This window comes from Chrysemys picta, chromosome 7 (genome assembly GCF_011386835.1).
Source record: "Chrysemys picta bellii isolate R12L10 chromosome 7, ASM1138683v2, whole genome shotgun sequence".
NCBI classification, from domain to species: Eukaryota; Metazoa; Chordata; order Testudines; family Emydidae; genus Chrysemys; species Chrysemys picta.
In genome coordinates, this window is record NC_088797.1 from 70786494 (window position 1) to 70809443 (window position 22950).

Genomic DNA, 22950 nt, shown 5'->3' on the forward strand with positions numbered 1-22950 from the left:
TAATTACAAGGAAGCTTGGCATGCTTCCTGCAAGCATTAGGAAAAGTATATTGTGATTGGGTGGATGGATCTGTGCTCAGGTGCGCTGAGGCTGGATGGACTGATTCAAGTTTCAGAGGCGTAGCCGTGTTAATCTGTGTCCACAAAAGCAATGATGAGTCCGATGGCACCTTAAAGACTAACAGATTTATTTGGGCATAAGCTTTCGTGGGTAAAAAATCCACTTCTGCTTATGCCCAAATAAATCTGTTAGTTTTTACGGTGCCACCGGTCTCCTCATTATTTTTGATTCAAGTTCAGCTTCTTGTTTCTTATCCAGTAGGTCAGAGAACAGGGACTAACTAAGTATATAGTCTAAAGCCTTGTGACATAACTACGTTGGTGGGTAAAGACCCTGGACAGACAAGGCATACATGAATGGCTTTGAATAAAATAGATGGCATACTTAATTATGGTTATTTAGTACTTTATTGATTATGCCAATAACAAAGTGGGGTCTCCGTTCTAGCAAAGTATCAGAGGGGTATCCGTGTTAGTCTGGATCTGTAAAAAGCAAGAGAGAGTCCTGTGGCACCTTTAAGACTAACAGATGTATTGGAGCATAAGCTTTCGTGGGCGAATACCCACTTCGTCAGAGTCTGACAAAGTGGGTATTCACCCACGAAAGCTTATGCTCCAATACATCTGTTAGTCTTAAAGGTGCCCCAGGACTCTTCGTTCTAGCAGAGCATCTCTGCTATCTTCTGGGTTTCACTTCAGGTTGAAATTTCAGCCTTCTATTATTGTATTCACCACTAAAGTTTCAAAATCAATAGGCAGCCCAAACACCAACATGCATTCTTATTTGAGATTCTGAGTTTTTTCCTTTATGATTTTGGACTTCTCTGGGGTTTGGCAATATGTCAGAACAATGTTTAAACTTCCACTCAACATAGGGTATCTCAAAGCCCAGGGGCTCGTCTCTGTGGCCATGCAGAACACCCAGTGAAGATCTGTGCAGGTCAGGAGAGCAATCTGTTGCAATATGAACTGTCAGTCTCTTTCTTCAGTTTGTCCAACGGTGCAAGCAAGACCCCACACACTGCAATGAGATGGATTTCTCTATGGTGCAACATCCTCATGTTTCTGTGGCTGAAGGTTATCTTGCTGTGGGTGCTCTGCTGTTGTGATACCCCAAAGAAATAAAAGGGTTTTTTTGGGGGCGGGGGAAGAGACCTTGTGATTACCCCACAAGTGCCCTTTAGGTGTGGCAGCAGGGTCTCTGCTGCTACCTGTGGAAGGGTTTGCCGTGGAACCCCTGATCCTTGTGTGCGTGCATTGGGGGTCTGTGTGTGCAATGGGCTCAGCCTACTGCCATATGCATGTGGGGGTGGGGGACCCCCTGAGTACCACCGGCATGTCTAGCTGAGGGGTGCGCTTGGGGTGGGACCACGAGTGACCCCCCCCCCCCCCGTGTGTGGGGTGGCGGATAGTGCAGGGGGCTGGTCCGAAGGGTTGTTTGTGTTGAGGGGGCGGTGGGGTTGAAAGCCAAGTGTGGGGGTGGGGGCGGAGGGACCTTTTAAACTGCTCCCCAAGGCTGGAGAGGGCCCCGAATAGCCCCCGGGCCATGGGGAGCCCCCGATCCCGCCCCCGTCGTGGCCAGGCCCAGGGAGGGATGAAGCCCCGCCCGCCCGCCGGGCCAAGGGGAGGAGCGGGCCACTCGTCCCCGCCCCCAGCCCGTCTCCCGGGGCCGCGGCCTGCCGCTTTAAGGGGCTGCGGCTGAGCCGCGCCTCCGGCCGGTTCCTGGCTCGTGAGAAGTGGGGCCGCTGCGCCGAGCCGGGAGGCGGCGGGAGAGGCCGGTGAGTAGCGCGCAGTCCCCCGCCCCCCGCGCCGGGCCCGTCCCTCGCGGGCCGCAGCTTCGCGGCCCTGCTCCTGGGCGGCTGCTTCATCCGTCCTGCCCCCCAGGCGCAGCTGCCCCCTAGTGTCCTCCCGTCCCGCAGAGCCTCCCGGCGCAGCTACCCCCTGTCCCCTTGTGCAACTACCGCCTACGCTCCCCCCATAGCCTCCCGGCGCAGCTACCCCCTGCCCCCTTGTGCAGCTACCTCCTCCCCTTCCCCCATAGCCTCCCGGCGCAGCTACCCCCTGCCCCCTTGTGCAGCTACCTCCTCCCCTTCCCCCATAGCCTCCCGGCGCAGCTACCCCCTGCCCCCTTGTGCAACTACCTCCTCCCCTTACCCATAGCCTCCCGGCGCAGCTACCCCCAGCCCCCTTGTGCAGCTACCTCCTCCCCTTCCCCCATAGCCTCCCGGCGCAGCTACCCCCTGCCCCCTTGTGCAGCTACCTCCTCCCCTTACCCATAGCCTCCCGGCGCAGCTACCCCCAGCCCCCTTGTGCAGCTACCTCCTCCCCTTTCCCCATAGCCTCCCGGCGCAGCTACCCCCTGCCCCCTTGTGCAGCTACCTCCTCCCCTTCCCCCATAGCCTCCCGGCGCAGCTACCCCCTGCCCCCTTGTGCAGCTACCTCCTCCCCTTCCCCCATAGCCTCCCGGCGCAGCTACCCCCAGCCCCCTTGTGCAACTACCGCCTACGCTCCCCCCCATAGCCTCCCGGCGCAGCTGCCCCCTTGTGCAACTACCGCCTACGCTCCCCCCATAGCCTCCCGGCGCAGCTACCCCCAGCCCCCTTGTGCAGCTACCTCCTCCCCTTCCCCCATAGCCTCCCGGCGCAGCTACCCCCTGCCCCCTTGTGCAACTACCTCCTCCCCTTACCCATAGCCTCCCGGCGCAGCTACCCCCAGCCCCCTTGTGCAGCTACCTCCTCCCCTTTCCCCATAGCCTCCCGGCGCAGCTACCCCCTGTCCCCTTGTGCAACTACCGCCTACGCTCCCCCCATAGCCTCCCGGCGCAGCTACCCCCAGCCCCCTTGTGCAGCTACCTCCTCCCCTTCCCCCATAGCCTCCCGGCGCAGCTACCCCCAGCCCCCTTGTGCAACTACCTCCTCCCCTTCCCCCATAGCCTCCCGGCGCAGCTACCCCCAGCCCCCTTGTGCAGCTACCTCCTACCCTCCACCCAGCACAACTACCCCCCATCCCTCTGTATCCCCTTTGTGCAGCCACCTTCTCCCCTCCCCCATATCACCTCTTGCGCAGCTACCCCCAGCCCCCTATAGCCCCCTTGTGCAGCTACCTTCTCCCCTTCACCCCACACAGCTACCTCCCAGCCCTCTGTATCCCCCTTGTGCAGCCACCTTCTCCTCCTCCCCTCATAACCCCCCAGTGCAGCTGCCCCCCATCCCCTTCCCACCATAGTCCCCCGGCGCAGCACTCCCTAGCCCTCTGTATCCCCTTTGTGCAGCCATCTCCTCTTTGCCCCATAGTCCTCTGGGGCAGCTGCTCCCCCATCCCTTTCCCACCACAGTCTCCCTTATGCAGCTACCCCAGCCCCTCATGGCCCACCTTGTGCAGCTACCCCCTTCCTTTCCTCCATGCCCTCCTCCCCCAGTGCAGGTATCCCCTCCCATGGCTTTCCTGGTGCAGTTAGGTCTCTTGCCTACCCCCTCTGATTCTCCTAGCTTTTCTGTTTTATCCCCACTTCTTTTTCCAGATGCCTGCACTGTTATCTTCCTCCTTACTTTTCTCAATCCCCCAACCCAGGAATCCCCTCCCATTGCTATCCCTCCTTCCTGATTCTTCATTCTTCTTTTCTTCCATTTATTTACCCTCCCCTCCCATCTTTTATTTCCTTGCCAATTCTCAACATTGTGGCACCTTTTATTTCTCTCTAACATCCTTTCCCCCCTCCCCTTTCCTTGATCCTTTTAAGACTTTTTATTTTCTGCCTTTCCAATTCCCTCTCCTAAATCAACTTGAGGATCTAATTCCTCTCCTTTCCCCAATACAGTTGGTACTCTTAGCATACACTCCCACCCACATATATTTCTTAGTATCTTTTTTTACCTCTTATCCCAGTTCCCCGTGAGCCCTGTATATTTCTGTTTTTTTCCACCATTGCAATCTGCCTGTCACTTTTATTCTCTGTTCCGTACTCCAGCCCCTAGTCCCTTTTGTGCATCTCTCTCTCCCTCCCATCATCTTCATTCTTCTCTGCAACAGCTGGGGTTTCTGCAGTGTCTTTCTCTAGGTGAGCTGTGTTTCGTTTCTTTATGAAAACCTGGCATGATCTTAGCTCTTCTGGGTCAGCCTGATGTAGACTTGAATGAAAGATCTGAGGAGGGGAAGGGAGAAAGAGAAGACTGAGATAAATGCCTCACTACAGATGGGATAGAAAAGCTTTCATCATGAGAATGAGGTACCTTAGGATACTGTTTTAAAATTAGTCGCAAATGAAGGAATTAGCCTCCAAAAGAGCAAGATTTGGTACTGTAGCTCTGTCCCTGGTGTGTGTGTGTGTGCGTGCTCTGAATGTCTATGCTGTCTGATGACCATATTTGGATTACACAGCATAAGCCTATGCTGGCAGTGTTTGTGTGATGGTTCATATACTGTTGTTTCAGCATTGAAATCAGCCTTGATTAGATAGGAGTCTCCCTTTAACTTCCAAGGTGCTTCTGTTTGCTAAATGTTTAGGAGTCGAATGGAAGGTGACAGAAATACCGTCATCAGTTTCTGTGATGCAAGGAATTTTGCCTCTGATATGGAGGAGTGAATATTAAATAGAAGAGATTGTCCTGGTAGTTTCTAATACCAAATTAGAGAAGACTGTATGCAACTAAGCAACTTGTTATAGTGTGAGTTTCATCTCTCCCTCCCACAAGAGCAGCCTTGCTAAAACCAGAATTGTAATTGGCATAGCATTGAACCAATTCAGATCTCTCATTCAGTTTCCTTGTGACTTGAGCTCAACTATATTTAAGTTCACTATGTATCTGTTCCACTGTATGTCTTGAGACCGCATTTTGGACAGTTGTAGCCAAGTCAGGGGATCTGGCTTAAGCACAACTAAAATCGGTAGCTTGGGGGAGAGAATGCACCCATAACAAACACCAAGCTTTGGGTAATATATCTGTCCTGTTCCCATCACAGTTTAAATCCAGTTGTAACTGGGTCAGATAACCAAGTGGTAGAAACAAGTCAGAGGATTCTTTCAATCTGTAATTTTAGACAAGGTCTTGAGAAGTCATCTTATCCTTCACATGTGGATGCCTTGCGTGTGTAATTTTTATTTCTGGAAAAAAATGCACTTCTTTCTCGTCACAGACCTGTTCCCAGTTAACAGTTTAATGTTATATGTTAAAGAGTACACTTTTGGTAGCTTGGTTCTGTATTACCGCTGAACACTTTGTAATCGGAGACTTGAGTCATGTGGGATTAGATATCGCTGCAGAAAGCTCTCAGCAATCTGTTTATCATGACTCCATAATCAATAAACTGTGGCAAGGTATTTATTTGCAATTACATTTCTCCATTTCAGTGCTGTTGGTGTGTGTTGCATTTTAATTCCATACCGTCTTCTAGGCACAAATCAGATTTACTCTTAGCTCATAGGAATTGCAAGAAAATACAAACTGTATCTGTTTTCCCCTCAAAAGAAGAGAATGGCATGGAAAGAAATGAGGGAATCTGCAGTAACCACTATTTTTTTGCCAGCTATGGTTTTGCTAAGTAAACTGATACTCATATGAATTGTGCCAAATAAGCGTGTTTTTTTAGTAAGAACCCTACCTGCCAGTCTGTCACCAATTGACTTAAAAAGCTAATCCTGTTCCTAATATCTGTTCATCATGTGCTTTCAATTGATGTATGATGTGTCCAGATCAGTTCTGCAGCATGCAAAAAAATAAGGGTTTTGAGTGTAAAATTGGAAGATAAAGCTGTTGTTAAAAGCACTTTAGTGCAGTCAAGTTGATTGGCATCTTTATTTTCAAAGAATAATTTCTAGAAACTACCTTTCTAAAATTATGTTTACCCCAGTGTCAAATTAATGTATACCTTTTTTTTTTTTAGGCTATGGAAAAATCTGTTCATAGATTTACCCATCAGCAGTGTGAAATTAAGACCCTGGTTAAGTTCCTTGTTGCTACTCTGTAGTCTGCAGTGGGCATAATAAAAAGGTGCAAAGGGAGCAGAACAGGACATTGATTGTGGCCCCTTGATTCTTTAAAGAAAATGTTTTGCCCCATGTTTGGCTCTATGCTGAAAAGTTTGGATACTCCTGCTTTCTATTGCATTTGTTTTAAAAATATATACTGAGAGACTTCAAATGTTATGTTGGGTATGGATAGACATGCAATCACAGGTGAACCAGATGGCTTAAAAGATGTCTTCACAACTGTGAATCTTCACCTCTCAATTGCCTTTTGTATCTGGCCTGAGTTGGTTGGATCTGAAAGACAGGGATGCTGGAACAATTTTTATAGTGGGGGCGCCGAGAGCCATTGAATCAAACAGTAAACCCTGTATATAATGGAAACCACTTCAAGCCACAGGGTGTGCCCCTAGTTCCAGCACCTATGCTGAAAAGTGTTACATCATCAGCTAGTAATTCATTCTGAATTGCATCCATTGATGGATGCAATTCAGAACTTTGTCAAAACATGTTAATACAGCTGTTGCTACTGCTGACGCTTATTACATGTCGTCTTGTTAATCTCAGCAAGGCTAAGAATGGAGTGAACTGTCTTCTTCACTGCCACCTTCCTTAGATCTTGTCAAGTAAAGATTGAGGCATATCAAAGAGTGCACGGAATGTTTGCACTGTTACTACCTTGCTTTATCTGTCAATAGAGCATTTCAGTTTTCTGTCTTTTCAATCAAGTGTCTTTTGCCAGCGTTAGAGTATTTTTTTTTTTTGTAATTAACTTTGATCCTTTTTGAATTGTGTTGGAATAAATTCAGTCCTACATGGTGATGAGACAAAAATAAATCTCATTTTTTCAGACTGAGTGGAAGCAATAGTTTTAAAAATTGCTGCTAGCACAGTGGTAAAATCATCTGACCATGTAAATCAGCAAACCAGTGAACTTAACAAAACAAAATAAAACAAACAAAAGCCCTGTGGAAGGTGGCTGAGCAAATTTATCAAATAATTTAAACTTGGGGTTCCCCAAAAATTTGAGTAGGAGACCACCTCTTGGTGGTGAAGAAATATTTTCTTGCCACCCACAATCAACTTCAACACCAATCAAAATAAATTTGAATGCACTCCATCCCTTTCTGCTTCCCAGTCACTTCCTGATTAAATTGATTACTCGCACCGCACATAAGCAAGCTCAAGCCCACCATGAGATCGATTGCCTCTTCAGCAATCCCTCTCATTGTCCTCCCTGGAACCAGTTCCATGATCCTGACTCCTGTGTTTGCTTAGCCACCTACTTCAAGGTCTTCAGTGCTCCCTCTGTTTCCAGTGATCTTGGATCCCCTGACGGATTGCTCCAATGCAAAGGAGGCAGCTCCCTTTGGTAGCAGCTTCTTTCTGTTGTTCATATTAAGATAGTACCCTGTTCTCAGGAGTAGTAGCTTCTGAGTTGCAGGTAGAAAAGTTGGTTAAAATTTGCAGTGCCCCCACAAAATTTTGGCAACTAATATTAAATATTTGTATAAATTTAACTTTTATTTCTAAAAATTCCTGACACATTTCAAAATGTAGCCAGATTATTATTCCATTGATATCCTAGGAAACAATTTATTCCTCTGCGGCACCTGGCATTGGCCACTGTTGGAAGACCGGATACTGTGCTATATGGATGTTTGGTCTGACCCAATATGCACTGAAACCCATTTTAGGATTGGTGGTTTTGGATTCTGCCTTGTACCTAGCCTCTTAACGTCACCTGCTCTTTAATTTCAATGAGATAATGCAAAACTATTCAACTGATGACTGAGTTTTTGTGCCAAGTGCAACAGATAGTTCCACTGTTTGTACTATTTGATTCTGCGTAGACATTAATTTGGGCATGCACACAGGATATGTCTGTGATCAGTGTTATCTGTTGATAACAATGTAACTAACTGGACAATCTGAGAGTCTTCCCTCCATAGCAAATGGCTATTCTTCTCTTTCTGATCAAGTGTCCACATATTATCTGCATATCTGCTCTGGAAGTACATTTTGATTCTTTTGGGCCAAATTTGTATAATGGAGGGCTGCAGGTTTCACAGGTTTAAAAAAAAAATGTACAGTATTCTGGATTGCAGTGCTCAGGAAGGAAGTGAGACTTCCTCAAAACTATGTGCTTCACCCGTCAGAATGAGATGTATTAGTTCATTTTGCAAAGTACTCTGAAAGTGCAAGGTGCTCAGATAGAGCAAAGTATCGGGACTTCAAAAATCTACTGTCCTTGTGTTGACTAATAAATCTTCCTAGGGAAACTTAAGGCATCGAGAGCTCAAGCTATTTTTAAAAGAGAACCTTCAGATGCACTGTTGCCTCCAGACAAATGGTTCTGGAGTGTTTATGCTTAAAGCTTTTCCCTAGATTAATATGATGCTTGTCAGTTTCACTAATGCTAATCAGAATCCTGTGAACAGTAGTAAAACTGGCTGGCATTAATTTTTGCTGCCTGTGCTCTTTGAAAGCAGAGGAAGGATCTGGATTTAGAGGTGAGAAGGGATTAAAAAGTATTAGAGAGCCCACCCCTCAAAGCAGCCAGGAGCCTCTGGAGTGGATAGGGAGGGTGGGAGAGCATTCCTGTTCACTTCCAGGAGCCTGAAGGAAAACATGACAGGGATTTAAACTGATGAGCACATACTAGTCAGAGGCTGATAGGAAAGATGATTCCCCAAGCATGGTCCAAAAGCAGCTCCCTTCTCACCATGGCTTTTTATCTGGACCTCTCTGTGGGAGCATCCTTCCTCTTCTCATTTTTGTGTGAGCTGTGAAATATTAGAATTAATCCAGTCATTACTCCACTTTTTCCAAGCCCTGCTAAGTGTTTTTACCACTTCGTTAGCTGATGCAAGTTCCTGTGCTTCGTTCATAGTCTAACCTGGCTTGATGTGCCCATTGTGAGAAAAGGCAAAGAAGTAACGCATGAGAATTGTTTAATAAGAATTTTCCATGCCTTAGCACAGAAAGGAAAACAACAAAACCTTAAACAGTATTAAAATGGCATAATTTAGTGATTGCCACTCTTGCCTATTATGTAAAAAAGAAACCTAACAGTACCTGCAACTTGTTTGTTCAGTGTATCAGGGAGTCATGCTCACCCAGCCTTTTCCTATTGCTAAGTGGGTGCGGGGGGCGGGGGGGGGGGGGGCTAGGTTAGATGGAATAAGGCTGAGGACTACCGACTTCGGTGATGATCAAATAATATGTAGATGACTGTGGCCTAACTTTAAGAGGTGTTGAGCATCTGCGGTTTCCATTGATTAGAGAGGTGTTTTAACATTTTAACTTCTGCATAGGGTGCAGAGGGGGAAACTGTTGTTCAGCGTTCAGCTGATCAGTGCAAAGACGCACATTCTTAGAGACTCAAATGTCTTGTTTCTATGTTTACACCGTGTACCTTACAGTGGCACAGTTGTGCTGCTACAGCCATGACGCTGTAAGGTACGCAGTGTAGCCGCTCTTTGCTGGCAGGAGAGAGCTCTCCTGTTGGCAACATAAAACTACCCCCAACAAGGGACAGTAGGGACACTCTCCCTCTGACAAAGCATTGTCCACCCTTGTGCTTTTTGTTGTTAAAACTTTGTCAGTCAGGGCTGTTTTTCCTGTTTTCCCCTAACCGGCAAATGCTTTAAAGACAAAAGTGCAGTGTAGACATAGCCTTAGCTTAAGTGTAATGTTGTTAGTCTTTAGCAGGGCCGCTTTATGCTCAGTTACAGTATCTGAGAATGGTATTGCAGTTCTTCAGTTGTAAAATGGAAGGGTTTTTTTTAGCTGTGATAAATGCTGTTCTTACCGTAGTTCTGAGATGCATTTTATGAGTGTTAAAATAATTTTTGGCACCCTGCTTTCAGGTATATTTGATACCAGAATTGACACAAGTAACTTATGCTAGCTAGGAGAAGGGTGAAATGAGCTTCCTGTAGCTACTGTTTGCTAGATACTTCGAAGTTAATGGAGAAGATGGGAGGGAAAAGCTCTACATTCAAAGCTGTGGATTGAGGAATGACTAATCAATTGAATATTGTTCAAGAGAATAATCTGTGGGAGGCAGGATATGTGAACTGATCCTGGCTAATTGATTTATAATCTTGTGTAAAAAAATAGTGTTTGTTTCTTAGAATTTGCATATTAAATACCAGCTGCATTTTCAAACTGGCTGAGGCTCTTCATAGCCTTCAAGCCAAATTACCACATGGACTAAATGTGGAGAAATGATTGGAAACGGAGAACATAGCTGTTTTAGTCTTCCTCACACTTACTGTGAAACAACTATTTGAATACATTAACTGATGAAAGATGAGACAAAATTTTTTATATTAAATCACAGCCCCAAAGAGGATATTGCTGTGACACTTTTTAATAGTTTAATTGTCAACAGCCCATTTCAAAATTGTATTTAGAATATTAAAATTATTTCATAATATGAATTGATTTATTTCATGGAAATGCTTAAACTGTTGCTTTTATGACTTAGTTACAGAGGTGGCTTGAATGCCTCAAATAATTAATACAATTTCAGGTTTCATCCCAGAAGGATTAAAAGAAAGTCTTAGGCAATATAACTTTATCTTTTCAGTTCTCTACTACGTAAAGCTATAATTTTGATTGTTGCAAATTCATAATATGTCTTGGGTTCTTGTCTGTCTGAAAACAGACTGGCCTATAAAATAGGGATACTGCAGAGGGATGACTCCAAAGAACTAGGAGACAAACTTCTTAGCTCTAATGCTAGCTGTTTTGCTTTGTGAATATGAATCTCCATTTTCCCACCAGTAAAATGAGGAAAACGCTTACCTATTTCAAAGCCTGCTATGGTAGTCAATTACTTTAGTGGGCCTCTTAATTGTTCAACAGAGTCTCAACTTTCATATATATATTTTTTTTAAAAAAAAGAAGATATTGAAAATGACAGTGTAATCAGTAGTGATATTTGAGTTTGCAGAGAGTCTGTAACAAAAGCTCTGAGGTGTGAGCTGCTCCATTTACTTCAATGGGTGCTAACGCTAACAATGATGGTACTTTAAATGTCAACGTTGTTAACTATTTTACTGCTTTTAAAACACTTCAGGCCTTGTCTACATAGGAAAGTTTTGCTAGTTACACCAGTATAGCTATGCTGGTATAGTTAAACTGCTGCAGTTATACTGGTATAACTATTAATGGAAATTGTTATTCCAGAATAAGAGTGGCTTTTTTAGGCATAAGTTAAACCATTTCCAAAGCAACATAAGGCTACATCTACACTACAGGGGGGAGTCGATTTAAGATACGCAAATTCAGCTACGTGAATAGCGTAGCTGAATTCGACGTATCGCAGCCGACTTACCCCGCTGTGAGGAAGGCGGCAAAATCGACCTCTGCGGCTTCCTGTCGACGGCGCTTACTCCCACCTCTGCTGGTGGAGTAAGAGCGTCGATTTGGGGACCGATTGTCGCGTCCCAACGGGACGCGATAAATCGATCCCCAAGAGGTCGATTTCTACCCGCCGATTCAGGCGGGTAGTGTAGACCTAGCCTAAGATAAACTGGAAAAAGACATTCTTATGCCAGAATAAGGCAAATAGGTCAATATAAGGCAGCTTATTTTATGCCAACTCTGTAAGTGTCTACACTAAAATGTAGCTTCCACTGATGTAACTTGCCCACTACACTGACTTAGGGCTTGTCTACACTGGCAATTTACACCCCTGAGCAAGAAAGTTGCAGCGCTGTTAAAAAACACTCTCCTGAGTGCAGCAAGTTGCAGTGCTCTAAAGCACCAGTGTAAACAGTGCCCCAGTGCCGGGAGCTACGCCCCTCGTTAAAGTGTGTTTTTAGAATGCTGCGTCATGACTACACAAGGCGTGTTAAAGCGCTGCCGCGGCAGCGTTTTAGCGTTACCAGTGTAGACTAGCTCCAAGTAACTCCACCTCCACAAGAGGCGTAGTGTTTAGGTCTATGTAGGGTCAGTGTAGAAATTGCGTTGCTTACATCGACTGTTGCTGCCTTTCAGAAGCTGTCCCACAGTGCCCGACACTGACAATTAAATTGGTACAAATGTTCTTGGTGAGAACGCACACCACCACCACAAGGAATGTAGTGTGGACATGCAAAAGCGATTTAATTACTTCAGTAGCTGTACTTCAATATAACTTAGGTCAACTTCATTTTGTAGTGTAGACTCGCCCTTAGGTTATGTCTTCACTACCCGCCGGAACGGCGGGCAGCAATCGATCCAGCAGGGGTCGATTTATCACGTTTAGTCTAGACGCAATAAATTGATCCGAGAGTGCTCTCCTGTCGACCCCTGTACTCCAGCTCAGTGGGGGGGGAGGGATAGCTCAGTGGTTTGAGCATTGGCCTGCTAAATCCAGGGTTGTGAGTTCAATCCTTGAGGGGGCCATTTAGGGATCTGGGGCAAAAATCTGTCTGGGGATTGGTCCTGCTTTGAGCAGGGGGTTGGATTAGTTGACCTCCTGAGGTCCCTTCCAACCCTGATATTCTATGAGAGGTGCAGGCAGAGTTGACGGGGGAATGGCAGCAGTCGACTCACCGCGGTGAAGACACCACGGTAAGTTGATCTAAGCATGTTGGCTTCAGCTACGTTATTCACATATCTGAAGTTGTGTAACTTAGATCGACACCCCCCCCCCCCCCCCCCGACCAGGGCTAAGTATGTCTGTGTTGGGAGTTACACAAGAATAACAGTGGTTTACATTCACATCTTAACTTCCTCAGGGCTTGTCTAATAAGAAAGTTATACGTGTGTAAGTATTGTACTAAGAAGATCTACATATGCTTTCTACTCTGAGTGACTGCTTATTTCAAGTAGGCCTTTCCCAACATGTGAAGGGAAGAGGGTGTGTGTGTGTGTGTGTGTGTGTGTGTGTGTGTGTGTGTGTGTGTGTGTGTGTGTGTGTAAAAGGGTTACAGGAGGGATTCATGATTGGTTTAACTTTGTTGATGTGGGGCTTAGTTTGCTAAAATCTGGCAAATGCAGGATTGTTGTTTGTATAATGTTAGGAAGATGTGAGGTGCTTCCAATGTTGTTGCTACTATTACTACTATAGAAGTATAGTGAAAAGACCTTTTGTCAATTGAAAACTGTAATTTAGTCCTTACAGAATCTTACTTTATCTGTTTTAAGAGTGCTAACTTCTTCAGATCTAAACATTCAACTACATATTAATAAAAATCTTTGTGTTTATCTTGTGCATTGAATTACTTTTTGTGGCAGGAAATGGGTGAGACGAGCCTGAATCTCCATTTTTTTTTTTTTTTTGCACAGGCTGATTACATTTTACATTCTATACCGCATTTTTAAAAGTTAGCTGCTGTTGTGATCATTTCTAGTAGTCCTTTAGTATTTGTTTTAGCTATAGTGGTATTCAGTCTTTCTTCTTCATATATAAAAGAGAACAGAATGATCACAAATTTCACCACTTCCTGAATCGAATGTGAAACTCATGACTGCAATTTAGCTTTTCTACAGCAAGGAAAGGGAAAAAGAAACAGTGGAAAGAAAGGAGAGAAAAATCTACTTTGTAATATGTGTATGGATATTTTAAGGGAGAAAAGAGGTGGATTTTGATCACCGTAAATGTTGGGGCACATAATTTGGGTTTTTTAGATAGTCGGATAGTAAGGAGAATAATAGAAATGTGTTATAAGTAATGTGTTTGCATATGATCTTAGAATACTTAATGTCTCATGTATTGTTTTTTCTTCTTTTCTACTTGGATCTTCAGAGTGTTGTAACATACCTGGGGCACGTGTTTTACTTTTTCCTGGTTATATTTAATATAATGCCTTCATGATGCAGGAAGAGAAAAGCAATAAATACAGCTCACCTTTTTAAAAAAACCATGAAAATTTAGTGCAAAAAAAATCTGTTAATGTAGCATTATGGTTGAAATGTTAAGCAGACAAGTCAGGAAACTTAGTTACGCTTCCCATAGCAGCTGTAAATCTGCCACGTTGTACATGTGTATTGGTGCATGTGTCTTACAACATATACTCAGTGTTACATGCATGCTATGTGGATAAATTATAGTTTCTGGGAGAACTACAGTATAACTTTGCCTGAGTTACAGTAGTTTAAATTATCAACCATGATACTGCATTGTCTTTTTTTTTTTTTTTTTTTAATGTATTGAATATATAACAAGCTCAGTGTTGGGTGTAACCATATTGGTTTGAGATGATTATGGAGGGTGATTAATCAGCTGCTGAGCAACATTCCAGGAATATCTGGAAAATTTGCTCATCCCTTGCTGCCCATTGTGTTTACATTGTGATATGCAAGCTGTAAGAATAGATGTTCTGCACACATCTGCTCCAGGGAAATGCAGCAGTAAAGAGATTGTAATATAACTCTTCAGTTACATTTTTCCTTCTCTGACTGCTGGTTTGTGACAATATACCCTGTGTTAATTGTTCACTCTTGTTGCAAAATCTTAGTTGCACATAATTAACTTGAAGCACTAAGCAGTCCCGTTTACTTCAGTGTGACTGCTCACATGAATAAAGTGGGGGGTAGGAAGGAGTTCAGAAACTGCTGTTTAAAAAAAAAAAAGTAGTACTCAGTGGTCAGCTTTGCAGCAGTGACTCTCTCGCCCCCGCGCCCCTCCTCCCCGCCCTCCCAGGAATGTGCACAAAGGTAGGGGGCAAGTCTCTCTGCTTCCAGCACCCACCCTCCCTCCCCTAGTGCAGGCAAATGGCAGGCTTGGTTAGGACTTGCTGTGGGCTTTACGCTAGTAGCCCCTTTTAAACGGGGGCTAGGAATGAATTTTTCCTGCACCACCACAATTGGCTTTGTTGGAATGTGGTTTTTTCACCTTCCCCACAGCGGGTGTGAGAGAAGACCTTTTCTGGTGAGAAGAAAAGGTGGTAGGCCATAGGTTGGGTGGATGTTCAGTGCAGGTACTCCATAGGGAGGGCAGCCAGCAATCAGATAAATGGCCTGGTAAAGGACTTAAAAATAGGTACTGGATAATGGAACAGAACGGGGGAGGGGGTTGGGGACTCCTATGATTGGTATGGGTGGGAGCCAACCCCCTCGCTCCTTCTCTCCCCCCCCCCTTCTCATACCCCTACTTACAAGGGTGGTGGATGGTAAGGTCCAAGCCATGGGTCGGCTGGGGGACCTGGATAGAAACAAGGGGGGCTGGTGGAAGCCCCAGAGAATTGATTTGAATAAGCATGGATTTGCCTGCACTGTACACTTTATCTGCCGGGTAGTCCCAGACATCTATATAATAAAGTTGCGGCCTGATTAAAACCCATAACAAGTCTCCTGTCTTTCTTGCAGTGTACCCAGACAATGTCCTTAGTGTAATTTTATGCAGCACATTTTGGGCAAATAGCATAAGCTAATAAATAACATTCATGAAAGGACACTAAATGTTGGAGTGTGCCAATATGTAGTGTGCAGGACCATTTGGGTTATAGGCATGATCAGTGGTTATATTTATCCCCCATTTCACTCATCTCCTTTAATGTTTTGAATGAAGTCAGGCAAATATTTTTCTAAGAATCTGCTCTTGAAGTTTACAAGAATGGAGTCCTTCAGAAAGCAGCATCTTATTGCTTGAATCTGAGAACTCAGGTTGGGGTAACAGATTTACTGTGTGTGTGTCCCTGTGAGTATGGAGTAAATGAGTACACCGCATTGTTGCAGGGTCACGTGTTGCATAGTTTATGCAGCCCTTCTTAGTGAGTGTCTTACTGCTAGGTTATTTGCAGGACCCTTGGCAAAAGTAGGTCAAATTGTTGGCTTGTCATCCTTAACTGTCTGTTTCAAAGACATCAATTCAGATGTGATATATTGACAAAATCCCTTTGATTCACTTCCCTTCTTTTCATAGGCTAGTAATCATGCATTTTTCCCATTTGTGGTTTATACTCTTAGTCTTGTATGGACTATATTGGTAGGCAAAATAATTGCAACCAGATGGTGCTGCTCTTCCATCAACATCTTTACAATAGGAGGAAGAAAAGGCCCCTTTCTAAGTTTTGAGTTGGCTTTGTTTTATGCTGGGTTAAAATGTGACTACAGATGAACTAATAAGTGTAGGAAAGTTTCATGGGTTTTTACTTTGATAAACATGTAATTTGTATGTAAAATGAAAACAAACAGCAAGTAAAACTGCTATGCACTACTACAGAGAATGTTGTAAGTCGTCATGGAAAACTGATTAGCATCAACACAAGATGCTCAGAAAAGACTTACATTTTACCTGGCTATTTACAGTGGGGAAAAAGACAGGCAGTTGTCTGTCTTCAGACAAATGACAGTAGAATCAACATTTTACATATTACTTTTTGACCTTCATGCTTTTTACACCCTTCTTTGAAATAAGGGTAATTATTGGAGGTGTGGGGGTGCGCATGTGTTTGAGTTTTTCTTGGGGGTCTGATCCAACCACCATTGAAGTCAATGAAATGGGTTCCCATTGGTTTCAGTGGGAGCTGAATTAGACGTAGATTCACAAAAGGTACTTGGGCACTCAAGTCCCACTTCTAGGCTGCACTGTGATTCACTAAGCTCACTCTGTACCTATATTTTCAGAGTAAAAGTTTCCTCAGCGCCTAAGTTTTTGCCTTTGATCACACACTCTGTTGCCTCACTCTGGAGGCCTATCTTCCAACAAAGGCTAAGAGCAATTCACGAGCCAGGAAAGAGATGTTCAGCCATGTATGTTACATGTGGGGTCTGATTCAGTGGGCAGCCTCTGAGTGCACCTACAGGGTTGGGTCTTATTCCAAATGTGGCTGCTGGGACGTGGTGGTGGTGGAGGTATCCACCTTAAGTTTTAGCCCAGAGATTAGAGCACTGATCTGGGATTGGGGAGACCCAGGCTCAGTTGCCCCTGCAGGCAGAAGGGGAGAAATGATCTTAGTGGAGTCTCCCACCACTCAGGTGAGCTCTGTAACCACTGAGCTATGGGATATTCTGATGTGGGGTTCCTTCAGTCTCTCCTGTTGAAACTGTTCCATTGTGGATAAAGAATGAATTATTGGAGCAGGGTACTGGACCCTGGGTCTTCCACCTCCCAGGTGGGTGCCCTAAGCACCAGCTACAGAGTAATTCTGTCTCTTTTTTGGCCCAATGGCACTTTCCTTATATATCCTCAGTGGAACAGTTTCAACAGGAGAAGATTGAGTCCCATAGCTCAGTGGTTAGAGCACTTTCCTGAGTAGTGGGAGACCTCTGTTCAGATCCTTTCTCCCCTCTGCTGGGGGTGGGGAGAATTCAACCTAGATCTCCCACATCCAAGGTGAGTGCTCTAACGCTGGGATAAAAGTTATGAGGTTTGTACCACCACCCTACTCTCTGGCTTCCTGTGTGGAGTTAGGTGCCTGTTTAAGTCATTCTCTTAAGAAACACTGTAGGCACCCAAGCTGCCTAACTCCAAGAATGCTGGCTTTTGTGAATTGCCTTCTGAGCCACTTGTCTCTCCCCATTCATTATATAGGGAATCTAGGCACCTAACTCAGGTTTTATGAATCAGTGTTGTTCCTGTTTTCCAGGCAACCAAAAAGTTAGGTGGTGTTATGCTGAGCATCACAATGTCTGAGCCCCTTTGTGATTCTAGGTCTTTGTTACCAGTGTGATTTAACGGCAGCGTCCTATTATCTCCACCATAAATCTGAGCAACATCCCTCTTGCCCTCTGAGGGATAATCTACACTAGAAGCACTACAATGGTGCAGCTGCTCTGATGCAGCTGTGCCACTGTAGCATGTCTGGTGAACATGCTCTAGGCCAAAGGGAGAGCGCTCTCCCATTGGCATAATAAAATCAACTTCACAGGAGGCGGTAGCTGTGTGGACGGGAGAAGCTCTTCCATCGACATAGCACTGTTCACAGTGGCACTTAGGTCAGTGTAACTTGTGTCTCTTAGGGGGTGGTTTATTCACACCTCTGAGTGACATAAGTTATGTTGACATAACCTGTAGTGTACATAAGCCCTGAGTCAGTTTTACTCTTTCTGCTCAGAATATGTTACATGCAGGAATTAGAGATACAGGCATCAACCGTTACTGTTGCTTAAGTTCTCAAGGGTGGTTGGAAGGATACTCTTTAGGTTAAAACACCATTCCTTTCCTTTGACTGTCAGTTGGTGGTGGACTGCCTGAGAATTTGACTTTAACGTCTTCATTGCAGGTGACTCTTTCCTCACTTGCGGCTGTTAAGTATGTGCTTATCTTTCCTAAGAGGCTCAGTTGCAGAATACCACCAATTTCCAAATATAGCCATTATGTAACATTGCTTTCGCTGCTTTCTCTGCTGTTTGAATGGTATTGTATGTAGAGTTGCTCTGTAATTTATGAATACTGTATGTTGACCTGGATACTGGGATGTTTACACTATGAACATATTGGTTTAGTCTGTAAGAAAACAAGCAGGAAGGACACAATGTCTTAAGATAAGCCACTTCATGGTAAACATTAAAGGTTTGTTATGGGACAATTGGAGAGCCCATGGCGCTGAGGCTGATGGCTTGGCCTGTTATGGAGCCTTGCAAACCTTTTTTTGCCACACAGGTCCAATGGTGGGAATTGGAAGATCAAAAGGATTGTAGCAGTTAAAAAGACTGTGTCTGTTTTAGAGCGGGATTTGGTTGTTGGAGAGCTGGTCATACTGAGACAGGCACTCGGGTATCTGAAGGTGTATCTGCCATCATAGGATGATTGAGCTTTAGGAAGCGTGTGTGTGTGTACTTTTGCTTTAAACTCCCTTTTCTCTCATGTTATGCTTTGTTCCTACTGTTAAACAGTGCTTTGGTTTTAAAAAGGTTGTCTGTGACCAGTAATGACCAGACTCTTGAGGAAAAGAACAGCAGGTGGTGAACTCCATAGGACCTGCTGGTGAGCGTAGTTGACATAGAGTACTGTAGCCCAAGGTCTGGTCTAAGAGAGGGAAAATTGCTGCTTTCTACCTTAGGAGATGTAAAGCCATATGGCCTGATACCTAAGGGAGTGCATTCACAGTCCAGAGAAGGGAAAGAGGTGCAGCTTAACCTGTAACCATGACATGGACCATCAACAGCAACAAGGAACAAATGTAAAGAGTAGCGTTGGAGGAAATCTGTACCAGGTTTCCTAGGGGATGAGCGAGGTAACAAAAAAACTGTTGGCACTTGTCCTATGGCAGAAAATAAGAAAATCCGCATAAACCCCTGATTTCAGGAGCATTATGTAGCAGCACCTATGAGAGTGTCTGAAGATGAAACCTGAGACTTCTGTAAAATGTCAGTTTTTCTTTTGGCAAAAATACAGCTTTTTGCTGTGCACATGGCAGAATTTTACAATGTGAATCACTTTTGGAATTGTTACTATTTGCAATGAGACATATGTACGGAGGGAATTTTTTGTGAGAGATTGTTGTGGTTTTGTTTAGTGTTTGGAGTCTGGTCTTTTTTGAGAAGTGAAGTAAATCCACATAATGTTGTGCAGTTTAAAGAAAGTGTAGCATTCTTACCACTGTCTTTTATGATTGAATTATTTATCAATCAGTCTTTATTTTGCCAAGCAACTGCATTTTTCTACCCAATTTAATATCAGACATTGATAAGTACACTTTTTCAGTAGTTATCTGTTACAGATATGCTCTGGCACTTAATATTGCATTTTAGACTCTTCATAAGATATAAAATTGGTCTTGTATGCATCTTGTCCTGTGGCTCTTAAAATGTTTTCAATTAAAAACTATAACTTAATGTCACTGTATTCTGTAGTCATAGTGTGAAAGCATCTTAACCTCCTCATGTCAACATTCCCCCTGCTGACCAGCAGTGTGTCAGCCTCTGCACTCCTGTTGGCCTAATGCCTAGGATAGAAATGAGCAATGTCTTTTTAAGGTCAATTTAGTATTTATGAAAGATGCCAGATTGACTACCCTGGAGACAGAAGTTCTTTATAAACTAGGCTATTAGATCATCATGAGTAAAGCTCATTGTTGGTCATGCTGCTGTGGATGGTTATGGAATCCATGACTGTTACTTTATTAAAGGGTGGAGGGGAATAAATAGCATGCCCAAGAGATATTAGACAAATGTGGCATGCTATGGCTAATGAATGAGGCTGAAAATGATCTTTTAAGGAGCACAGTCGGTTTTGAGTCAGATGTGTCATAGCGTGTAGCTGATTACCCCTGAGTCTTGAGCCTCTCTGGAAGTCGCAATTGCCAAGATCTCTGCTTCTTTCTATCAGACTTCCTGTTTCTGTCTCTTCCATATCTGCAGCCCCACAGGAAAGGAGTTGCTATAGTAACTGTCTTGTTATATTTCTGTGACTCTTCTGATTTACCAAAATTGTGACTCTAACTTTGTTTATTCTTCCTGTGATTTTTTTCAAGGTTTTTTCCACAAAGAACTCACCTGGTCACCTGGCTTGTGAATTTATGGGCCAATGTGTTTGTGAAAAATGAGACTGTGATTGCAAATAAAATGAATCCTTGTAGCTGTGATCGGGCTTCAGATGAAGGATACATGGATTTAGAAGTATCAAGTGTTAGTGATCAGTAGTGCAGTGCTAAAATGAAATTGTGGTACCTCAGGCCTAAACTCTTATGGTCTTGAGATATTGCTTGTGTGACCTCCATTTACTACTTCCTTTTCTATTCTTTGTGCATTTCTACTGATTTTTAACATCTCTACAAAAGAAGAAAAGGAGAATTGCTCCAGCACAAAAACTCAGGCTTCAAAGTGAAATTGACCAGACCTGTGCGAAACTGAAAATTGGACTAGCAAACATTGATTCAAGGTCTTCTGTGTGAGTTTGTAATCCTATCCAATCCTGTCACTGTTAGTGCTGCCTTTCTGTGAATATCAGTTAAGGCTAAAGGTGCATTCCAGGAATAGGCTGCCAGGTTTTTTTACCCTTGTAATGGTCCTACAGTCACTACAAATTGTGATTTTCAGTTATAAGTTTTTCCTTCTCTACATTAATAACTTCAGTTTTTACTAAGAATATTTCTCTTCCCCAGCAGGGAAAATTAAAATTCACTGTCATCTGTTTATAACATCTCAAGCTGTACTCATTATTTTCTTGTTGTGATCATCTGTGGGTGGGCCACTGAACTCTGCTGGCCAAGTAGAAGCTTTGACCCAAATTAAGGGCTATATAGAAACCCCACTGAAGTTAACAAGAGCCTTTCCATTAACTTAAAAAGGCTTTGGATCAATTCAAATGATACAGGGATTTAAGAGTTAAGGTAGTGCTGCAACACAATGTTGAAATACAGCCTTTCTGGAAACTGTCAAATAGCTATTGGGTGTTGAGTGTGGACAAGCCCTTTATGGAGAAATTAGCTGTAGATAAGGTAGCTTCTCCTCCCCCTTTTTGGTGCGTTAAGATTATCTGTAGCTGAAGAAACCGGCTCACTTTAGAAAACCACTGCAATGAGTCACAAAACATCTGGAAGTTAAGACTCTGAAATTTATAGCTTCTCTAATGATCAGCAAGCATTCCTAGTAGAATTAGTATGAAGTTGGTGGGAAATAGGGTAAGGTAACATGTTCAAAAGACATTACTAAGATTTGTACCCTTTGTCCATGAATTGCCAAGAAAAACAGTTGTAAAATGAAATGTTAATTTTGTGGTGCCTCTTGGGTAGAATTATTAGGGTCCTAGGATGTGAAATTACTGTAAATTTGCCTTTAGACTGAGTCATAGAATCACAAAAGCAGCCAAGACACAGGATCGTCTATAGCTTACAGAAAAGGAAAATTCTGAAGTGGAATATGTGAAAATAAGTATGTGCAGACACAACTCAAAAGAGTGTAAGAATATACAGAATTAGGTCATTACTATAAGTATAAAAATGCCTCCTCTTTAGGAAAGAAACTTTTCTATTTTTCACAAGGGACCAAACCAGAATGCTAATGTAACAAAAACAAAAGTGTTTTGAATTAGCATTTTAGTTTGTTTCCTTGTGCTTGGAGAATAAATGAGCTCTTTTGTAAGGAGCAGAAACACTTCTATATTTGAATATATGAAATGCAGTAGGAATAACAACCAGTTATTTCTGTATATCCCAACATATTTTTGGTAACATTGTGTGTACCTCGGATGTCTCCTTTTCAGAGGCGTGATAGTCATTCTTCTAAATCAACTGAATTTCTGTCAACCAGAATAAAAGACTTTTCCTGTGTGAAATCTCAACATACAAAATTCCAGGATGTAGAAAGTCAGCCTTTTAAACAAGGTCATGCTAAAAATACCATATTTTCCAGATAATCTTGTTATACCTTAGCTTTCTGCAGGTATTTAAAAAAAATACATGTCGTTTTCAAGGACAGTGACTTAATTTTCCAATGTTGTGATGCTTTCTGCACCTTCACCCATCTCCAGAATTATATAGTGCAGGCCATCACCCTCCACTTAAAGCACAGGGCTTGGAAAAACTACCTGCAAGTCTGAAACTGATGTGAAAGACGACTTCTGATCACTAATAGGATCTGGGAGCGGTACCTTCATGAGAAACTGAGCACAATCATCCTCAGTCTCTTGGGAAGCGGTACTGAGTGCCCATCAGGATGCCATCCCTGCACCCAGCATGAGGAATTTGTATTTCATATCAGGGATGACTAGCAAAAATATGTAACTTTGTTTTCCCGTCACCCTGCCTTCCTGGGACAGAGTTCTCCAAATCTTTATCCCTCGGTGGGACAGGACTTTGAAGGATCCCACTTGTTGATCTCTCTTTTCCTCCTTTTTGGGGTGGGGGGAGGAAGCAAGATGAGCAACATGCTTACCTCTGCTGTTGCTGCCGGAGACAGTTGTGAGCAGTAGTAGTGACAAAAAACTCAATCCTTTAGCTCGTTCAGGCAAGTGAGGAAAAAGACTCCAATCTCTTAGTCCTTTACGCAGGACAAGATTCTAAAGGAGCGGTGGAGTGAGGATGAGAAGACGTGATGAGAGA

At 43.6% G+C, this 22950-nt stretch overlaps 1 protein-coding gene across 6 annotated transcripts in view; it reads left to right on the top strand.

The window, feature by feature from the left end:
• Positions 1-1680: 1680 nt before the first annotated feature.
• Positions 1681-22950, top strand: part of CSGALNACT2 (chondroitin sulfate N-acetylgalactosaminyltransferase 2) — a 59114-nt gene continuing 37844 nt past the window's right edge. Inside the window, exon 1 of one of the 6 annotated variants that reach the window (XM_065551750.1) lies at positions 1681-1838. The gene's annotated coding sequence lies outside the window, so the exon portion shown is untranslated. Of the gene's footprint in view, positions 1839-2842; positions 4286-22950 lie in introns of those variants that run through there. The other 5 variants (XM_065551754.1, XM_065551755.1, XM_065551751.1 and 2 more) reach the window with 5 other exon arrangements.